Consider the following 9,517-nt stretch of genomic DNA (forward strand, 5'->3'; position numbering starts at 1 on the left):
TTAAACTGTGGAGAATTTTTATAGATCATTTTGTGGAAACTTTGTTTTCTAGTTTTTATATTGCTTAGATGAATATGGTGACCACCCCCGAGGAACCATGTTGGGCAAGGCCACCATTGGCCACCCCCTGCCCCCTGGCTCCATCATTGTGCTTGGTGCAGGAAGTGTCTCTCCGTCCACTCACTGGGATAGATCACTCTGTGCTGCCTTGGACAAGCAAACAAAAAACAAACAACAACAACAATAAAGTGAACTCTATAAAAATTCTCCACAGTTTAATTCTTACAGCGTTTGTTTTTACTTAGGTTCTGTGTGAACGGAAACATTTCTACACATGCTGCCATGTTTGTTGCGTTGGAAAGGCAGCACTTCTGTGTGGACAGGGCCAAAGAACCAACCGGTCCAGGTCGGTTGGGGGTCGCGACACCTTGTCTTGAAGGAGGGTGATGGAGAAAGGAGCCAGCAGTTAAGCCAGCTGCCTCAAAGTCCGTTCAAAAGCACCTGAAGACGGAGAAGAGAGGCAGGAAGTTGTGTTGCCGCCACACGTTTACATTATTAGGGACATTTTTGCCTCAAAGGGAGGAGACCAGAGAATGAGAATAAAGGCCACGAGGAGTGAAGGGTGAAAATCGAAGCGCTGCTCTTCAACAAATCATCCCTGAGCTGCAGAGTGGAGCATTTTAATGTCTCTATTAACTCCAGCCGCCTGTTTGACGTTAATGATGATTTGCTCTTTTTCCATCCAACTAGTAGTCCAAGCTTGTCCAAAAAAGTAAACAAAAGTTTAGGCTTGATTGTTGCTAGTTGCAAACATGTGCAATAACTTAAAGTGACTGCATGCTTTCTGAAGACCTCACTAAAGCATTCAGGTTTGGATCCGATCCGTTTGCTAAGAAAGTGCCAAAATGTGTCGCGCAGCTTCAGTTGAATAACAATCAGGCCAAACATCTCATGCGCTCTAAGGTTCTTTGGCTCACGTTTGACAGATAAACGTCAACTCCCTCGGTCGAGCAGAAAAAAATCTAAAGTTTCTTGGTTCTGTGAGCGGACGTGTTAAACAATACGAGTGCTTTAATGATATAATAAGCCTTCAGAACTGGGTGGATTGGAGAAGTAAAATGATGTAAGTGTTTTTTGTAAGCTCTTTATTTTTTCCCTCTTTAAACGGCCCTGTAATTGTTTTCTTGGATGGTCATGATTACCAAATTAAGGGCCTTGTTGTTTGTAATGTGGCATGAAATTGCTCTGAGACCCACAAACTGGCCAGAAGGTTTGACTCGTTCACACAAAGCCCACGATGATCTGACTTATTAAAAACACCTTGCCCCCCTGCAGAGTTCAACGTCTCCTTAACGGATTCATGGACTCAATTAATGAGGCAAAGAGCCACCGTAAATTTAAATGAGCCTGAAAACAGCTTTGAAAAGGTGAAGCTTCAGAATCAAAAGGTTTTCGAAGCCCACCAGGAGCGTGACCTGGACGCACCCGCAGAACTCGACGAGGACTTTGATTTTAGGTCATTACCTTCACGTTAGGGGTGAGAAGAACGAAGTGAGTGTTCAAAGCAGGAACCTGTCAGAACGACTTTTATCTCATTATTGGCCCGTCTGAGGAGCCCCTCGTCAGGTGCAGCAGGTCTGATGTGGTCCTGCAGGGTCCAGGTCTGATGTGGTCCTGCAGGGTTCAGGTCGTATGCGGTCCTGCAGGGTTTAGGTCGTATGCGGTCCTGCAAGATTAAGGTCTGATGTGGTCCTGCATGGTTCAGGTCTGATGTGGTCCTGTAGACTTCAGTCTTATGTGGTCAAGCAGGGTCCAGGTCTGATGTGGTCCTGCAGGGTCCAGGACCATTTTAAGTCTATTTCAAGACCATAAAAAAAATCTAAATTAATTTAAAAAAGTTTCAAGAAAAAAATTAATATTTAAAAGACAAACAAAGCTAAATTTGAGGAAAACTTTCTGAAAAATGAGAATCAGAATAATTCATCCATCCATCCATTCATCCATCCATCCATCCATCCATCCATCCATCCATCCATCCATCCATCCATCCATCCATCCATCTATTATCCTTTACCCGCTTCTTCCATTTCAGGTCATGGGAGGAACTGGTGCCCATGTCCAGCTATCGCTGTGTGAGAGCTGGGGACACCTGGACAGGTCTCCAGTCCATCACAGGGACACCTGGACAGGTCTCCAGTCCATCACAGGGACACTTGGACAGGTCTCCAGTCCATCACAGGGACACTTGGACAGGTCTCCAGTCCATCACAGGGACACATAGAGACAAACGAGACAAACAACCATTCTCTCTCTCTCTCTCTCACCTCAGGACAATTTAGAGTTACCAATCAGCCTAACATGCATGTTTTTGGTCTGTGGGAGGAAACTGGAGTACCTGGAGAAAACTCACACATCACGGGAAGAACATGCAAACTCCACCCACTAAGATCCCTGGCTGGGATTCGATCCGGCAACCTTCTCACTGAGAGGCGGCAGCTCTACCAACTGTGCCACCGTGCGGCCATGTTGCTTTACATTCAGACTCAAATGAGTCCATTAAAAATGAGAACTCTCACCTGAAACCCCACACTATCGTTTTGCAGCTGATGGTCAGCGACAAAGCAAAACAAATTGTTAGAGTGTTTTAAAGTCAACAAGCAAGTCTTTTATGTCATGGCGGAAGTTTTATTTGGTGTTGCCTAAAACGAATCATGTCCACTAGTCCCAGTCGTGACAGAATTGTCAAGTGGAGTCTTCTTGAGCTGCCTCTGCCTTGGGAAGCTAGCCTGAACCTGCAGTTCCACTCATCCTAATCGCTGAGCCCAATCCATTCCCCTGTCTAGCACCTCTTCAGAGGCCGCTCGCCCCTTTGTTCTGACAATACACAAACGACCATTCAAATGGAGGCACTCTGTAATCAGTGAAATACTAGCCCCTGGGCTTTGCAGAATAGAAAAAAGAGGGAGGGAAAGAGTGAGCTGCATAGAAAAGAAGGAGAGGGAGAAAATCCATCCATGACCAATCAACTCTAACTACCTGTCTGGCTTTTTAGCTGCAGATGTTATTTGGGAACAGGGAAAAATGTGCCCGTTCCAGATGTAAGATGTACAAAGACAAGGCAGGCTGGTACCTCCACCCACTGAAGAAAAAACCAGGCCAAACCCTTCCACACCCATCCATCTTTGATATGATTAATGTTTCTGCTCTACATCATAAAGCAATGCATTACTTCATGGTGAAACGAGATATAAAAGAACACGCGGCTGATAAAACCCCAAAAGAAGAGGAGACTGTGCTAAACCTTGTTCTTACATATCCTGATGCATGCTCAGTAATCCAGCTAGATGAATCTGACAGAAGTCTTAGCAGTCTTTGAGTCTCAGAATGAAGAAGTCTTTTGGATAAAACCAAATGTTTCTACAAAGAACCCGTCCAGAGGACCCGACTCAACCCTGTTAGACTTGTCATCGTCATTATGAGTAAAAACAGATACCGTATTTTCCGCCGTGCACGTCGCACCACCCTATAAGTTGCATCAGTCCAAATATGTCTATTAAAGCGGAAAAATCCATAAATGCGTCGCTTCGCCATATACGTTGCATCTATTATGCGTCACCGCTGACAACATGGAAATATGGTCCAAACCCGGAAATGTGGTCCGGTGTTGTGCCAAAAATCAATTGGTTGCCAAATGGCAGCTGCGGAATCATGCACGGGAGGACTTAAATAAAAAATTAACAATATTAACACCTAAAACAATTATTTGTTTGCTCAAAATTATAGCAAAGGTGTGTCTCAGTTGAACTTTTACTTAAAAAATGCACTTCACTGGTCGAATCAGCTGCATTTTGCCGGGGCGGCGCAGAGAAATGCAGCTGATTTGATGGTTTCTCCAGACGAGCTGGACAAAGTTGGCAGGCTAAGGCAAACTGATTGTGTCATTAATAGCCACTTTTTACCTATTACATGACACAATGGCATGCCATACAGCTCGAGCGTCATCTAGCAGCTGAAAATGGAAGTGTTCAATATTTTCAGTCAGAATGAATGAAAACGGTCATACCTCAGCCAAAAACTGGTTTATAAATGTGGGAAAAATCCATAAATATGTCGCTTCAGCGTATAAAATCACTGAGCATACAAATAAGAAATAAAATACAACGAAAAATACGGTAGTTGAAAATAATAACATTTTGAGATTTGTTTATTTTTAATAAAGTCCTGCAATGTTAGTGAAGTCATATGACAATATGCACTGCAGCCAAAATACATCTGAAAATGTTTTCCTGCTTGAATTCTGCAGCGTTTTGGGTGCACCTGCTCTGAAACTGAGCGTTTAAAGCTGAGTTGTCAAAAAGCAGAGAGGAACAGCCAGTCATTGCACTTGTTATTTCGTTTGAACTCGTTAAGACTTGAGGGACCCTGTAAGTGCTGAGGTGCACGTGCTGCGATGGGTTTGGGGGCTTATTTGAAAATCAAGTCTTCACCTTTATGAAGACATTCTGAGAAAACGCGAGGTGAGTTGGGAGAGGTGTGAAGTGAGACAGCGTGCAAGGTGCACAACAGCCTCGCAGAGCTCGGGGGCTCGAGTCATTACAGAATTTGGTCTTTTGAAGTTAGGGGTCTGACAAATTACCTTGTTAAACCACAATATTCTGAGTGAGGCAGAACTGTCAAATATCTGATAAAAATGCACCCTCAGGCTGCTCCTGGACTGATCTTGGACAGATAAGTGAAAAACATAAATGCAAATGCAGCGAAGAGAACGTGATGTGATCACATGTAAGGATTTATTTGAGCATTTATAGTTTCTGTTTTCATCTGTTACAAGGTTAAAATGCTGCCCACGCAGTCAAAAGCATTGCCAAATGTCAAGACATTCAGATTGTTTATTTAGGAAAAGTGATTCAGTTTGAAAAGTTATATCGTCTCTCTCTGTTTCTCAACATTTTTATTTTATTTTTAACTTTTTTGTGACATGGCTACCGTTCAAGAAGTCAGTCTACTTTCAGTTATCACCAGTTTGACTTAAGGTAAATAGACTTAAGGCGGCCCGTTCTGAATCTGGTTCTGTTGGAGGTTTCTTACCGTAAAAGGGACTCATTCCTTTCCACTGCCGACAACGTGCTGCTCATGAAGAAGGATGGGGGATTGTACCAAGCTGAAGATTTACTACAATTTCAGAGTCGGAGAGGTTTTATTGTCATTTCAGCTATTGAAACAAATCTGCCCCTTCCTGCTATAGATTTCTGTTTCCATGTCTGTTTTGCCTATCACCCATCCTTCAGCTCAAGCCTGCTCCCTCCAAGCCACGCCTCCCTTGTTTCTCCACAGCAACCAGCACTCATGAGCTTCACCTGTTCACCTGCCTTTATAAGCTCCACATCCACAATCCACCAGTGCCAGATTATCGAACCTTTTCAAGCAGTAGATGTCCAGCGTTCATGCCGCAGCCTCGTTTGACTACTTAGTCTGACCTCATGCTTGCCTCTTGGTTTCCTCGCCTTGCTTATCCCCCGCCTGATTTGGATCTCGCTCTCTGACCGCGGTAACAGCTCTGCTCTTCCTCACCTCGTCTACGCTTCTTGCTTAACCCTCTGGATCTGTATAAGGATTTCTGACCACAAGTGTATGACCTCGGACTGTTCTACTGGACCTCGTTTCTGGACTTGCCCAAACATCTCACGCTGCACAGCTCTCCTGCCCTGCTGCAGCGCAGTCACCGCTGGTGATGTCATCAGATCCACCTGTCCCACAGAGAGCTCTCTGCCTGACTGTGAAGGATAGTGACTGCCTTTTCCCCTCTAAGTCCAGCCTCTAACCTTGTCTCTGCAGATCCGAGCGGCCCACGGACTCAGACCTCCCAAACCATTCCTGCATTTTGGTGCATTTACTGAAGCCAAAACCTGGTTCATGTCATGGTTGCCAGGTAACTCTAAAATTGCTGCTAAGTGAGGGTGCTGGAAGATGAGGTGTGTGTTGTGTTTAGTGAACATGAGCACAGAAAAGGAGGGTGTTTATCTGGATACCCTGAAGCCAGGTTTAGCTGCGTGCATTGTGCATGTGGTTTAAGATCGCAGTTATATGTCCAAACTGCTGAGAACACATTCTTTTGGACCTAGGGTTTTATTGTTTTTGCTTCTACATGCTGAAAAAGGGTGGGCAGCTCAAAAAACACTCTGCTCTCTTCTATTTATGCAACTGTTAGAGCAGACAAAGTTCTGACTGTAACCGATTGTGATTGAGTGCAATTTCACTACTGGAGTTTATCACACCCCTGTGGGGTTCCCCGAAAACCTCCACTCTGAGACCAGAAACCTTCGAGGGCTGTTGTCGTGTACACTAACGGCCGAACCGCATCATCTAAAAACATGTTTTGTAAAGAAGGTCCAAGTATTCCTGCCTTCTCTCGTTGTTGGGAGTTGAAGCCAACAGGAAGTGTTTTACAGAAGATGCCATGTTGAATTTTTGGAATTAGCATCAGGTTTAAGTCCTGCCTGCTCCCCACATGCACAATTCTGAGACTTAAATGTTACACAAACACAGGGCGGCATGGTTTTAGTCAGATTGATGAAAATTCTCTGGATACTGTGATCTGTCGGGATAGAGCACATGCATGTGGCAGCTGTCTTCATCCTTCCATCCATCCATTATCTTGACGCGCTTCTTCCTTTTCGGGTCACTGGGGTCACTGGTGCCCATGTCCAGCAATCACTGTGCAAGAGGTGGGGGACACCTGGACAGATCTCCAGTCCATCACAGGGACAAATAGAGACAAATAACCATTCTCTCTCACTCACACCTAGGGACAATTCAGAGTTACCAATCAGCCTAACATGCATGTTTTTGGTCTGTGGGAGGAAACCGGAGTACCCGGAGAAAACCCACGCATCCACGGAGAGAACATGCAAACTCCACCCAGAAAGGTACGGATCGGGATTTGAACCGGCGACCTTCTCGCTGAGAGGCAACAGCTCTACCAACTTTGCCACCACAACTGTCTTCAGTTCTTTCCTGTTTGAACTCAACAGAAAAATATTTCACTTCTGCTCAGTGCTTAATTTGTAAAAACCAAACAACGCTGGAATGCAAATAATGGTGTGAGACCACGGTTCACTGTCTGAGGCCAACACTGGCACCAGAACGCACTCGAAACACAACGCTTGGATGCACAAATGTCAAAATACCAAACCAACTCATATTTATAATTTACTTTTAAACACTTTATGTGATTTATTTTTATTTTAATTTTTCATTCATTTATAAATGTGGCCTATTAGGTGCAGGAACATTTCTTACATTACTTGTTTAGCATCATCCGCTTCTCTCACGCAGCCCAACACCCCCTCCTCCCCAGCTCCTGAAGGTAAGGGGCGTTTCACTTCAGGACAAATTGATATTGCTGATTGATCAGTTGCTGACAAGCTCACTGGATTGATTGACAGGTGGCACGAGGATCCGTCTCGTGCAAAATAAATAATAGATTTTCGTGGCCAATTTCATCATTCTTTCTATATTTATTCAAAATGTATTCAATATCTAGGTGAATCTAAGATTTGAGAACTAAGCTTCCTTGCATAACTTTATTATTAGTAAGCCTGAGAGTTACAGGATCCAAGCAAACAGTTACCGGAACGCAACCTGTCAAAATAAGACCGTTCCCAGATCCTGTTCCGGCAGGACCCGACTCAAATTAAGCCCTGCTCATGCTCCATGACCAGTCCAACCACTTTATGCAGATGTGATGAAGAGAATCATTCAGATTGTTTGAGAAACAAACCATCAAGACCTGTAGAAATGAGCAAATTTAATACATTTTAAAATTAAAATAATAAAGCCTGTATAAATTTGGATACATTCAAATTTGGGGTCTAGATCTTTAAGGCCACAACCTTCTGCGAACATGGCTTCACAGTCTCTGCACGCTGAACTTCCTCCTGATCCGAGTTAAATAATTCTCAGACACCTTTCCTCTGAATTAGGAAAAAAGAACTGCGAGTTTGTGGGCAGAGGAATGCAGCTCACATCTTTGCCATAGCAGCCGTAGAGGTAATGCTCGCACGTGTCGGCGCTTGTCGAGGTGAGTGCCCCTCCCTCGCCTGTATTAATAACTGCATGTCCTATTGCTGTATCAACTGGGCTGTGTTTTACTGGGCCTGACTTTGCTTACGGGAAGATAGATGATGAACTCCCCCACCTCTTCCTCTAAATCACCCAAATACTTCCCCAGATGTCTGTTTTGCTGAGGTGTTCCCAATCGCCGACTGAACAACACGTCTTGCACAACCCCCACCCTGTCACCCGCCACAAATTAATAATGTCGATGGCAGACTGAAATATAAAAATGAAAATGGCATAAAGAAAAATGCACTCGTGACTGACAAAGCGAGATATAAATAGCTCTGTTTAGTTTACAAAGTATTACCAACAAAGCCAAAGAGTTCACAAACCTTAAGAGGGAAAGCGATGACTGTTTCTGTCCCTTTTTTTTTTTTTTCTGTTTCGTGAAGAAAAAAAAAAGTTTATTTAAGCCCATCATTTCTGACAGTTGACTTACACGTAGAAGGAATTGTCATTAAGATACACTCAACTGTCAAAACGGAGCTGTGAAAGAGAAAATCACTGGTGATGACAATGACGGCTTCCTTTCTCTCTAGTATAAACATACCAGCACGATCACTTTTCCCCCCAGGGCAAAGTCATTGTTCCATTTTGAAAGCTTTCTGTAGGTGCTTGAAATGTTGCCTTGATATTCTCTCTCTCTCTCTCTGTTCATTTCTTTGGTTGTATCCAGGACAGACGGACTCGTTTCCTCAGATAAAAAGGTCAAAACTATCTCAAAACTAAAAGGTGGGATGGAAGGATGGATCCTGGTCTGTGATAGGGGTGAGGGGGGGTTGGTTGAGGCATGATAGTTTAGCTTGATGTATGAACTACAAGCTATTGGTACAACCTCAACACTGAAAGGTTTGGGACATTGTACAAAATGTAAATAAAAATTAAATCCATCCATCCATTATCTTTACTTGTTTCTTCCATGTTGGGTCATGGGGGTCACTGGTGTCCATATGCAGTAGTCAATGTGCGAGAGGCGGGGGACACCCTGGACAGGTGTCCAGTCCATCACAGGGACACATAGAGACAAACAAGACAAACAACCATTCTCACCTAGTGACAATTTAGAGTTACCGATCAGTCTAACATGCATGTTTTTGGTCTGTGGGAGGAAATTGGAGTACCTGGAGAAAACCCACACATGCATGGAGAGAACATGCAAACTCCACCCAGAAAGGCCTCCAGTCGGGATTCAATCCGGTGACCTTCTCACTGAGAGGCAACAGCTCTACCAACTGTGTCACCTATGCTGAAGCTGATAGAATTGTTGTTTGTAGAAAGAAACAAGATAATTTTAATAGTATAGCAGGGAAATGCTTCAAAAAGTTGGGCAGAGGCAACAAAAACCTATAATGAACATCTATATATATATATATATATATATATATATATATATATATAT

Source organism: Nematolebias whitei, chromosome 4 (genome assembly GCF_014905685.2).
Source record: "Nematolebias whitei isolate Nwh7 chromosome 4, NemWhi1, whole genome shotgun sequence".
In the NCBI taxonomy this organism is placed as follows: Eukaryota; Metazoa; Chordata; class Actinopteri; order Cyprinodontiformes; family Rivulidae; genus Nematolebias; species Nematolebias whitei.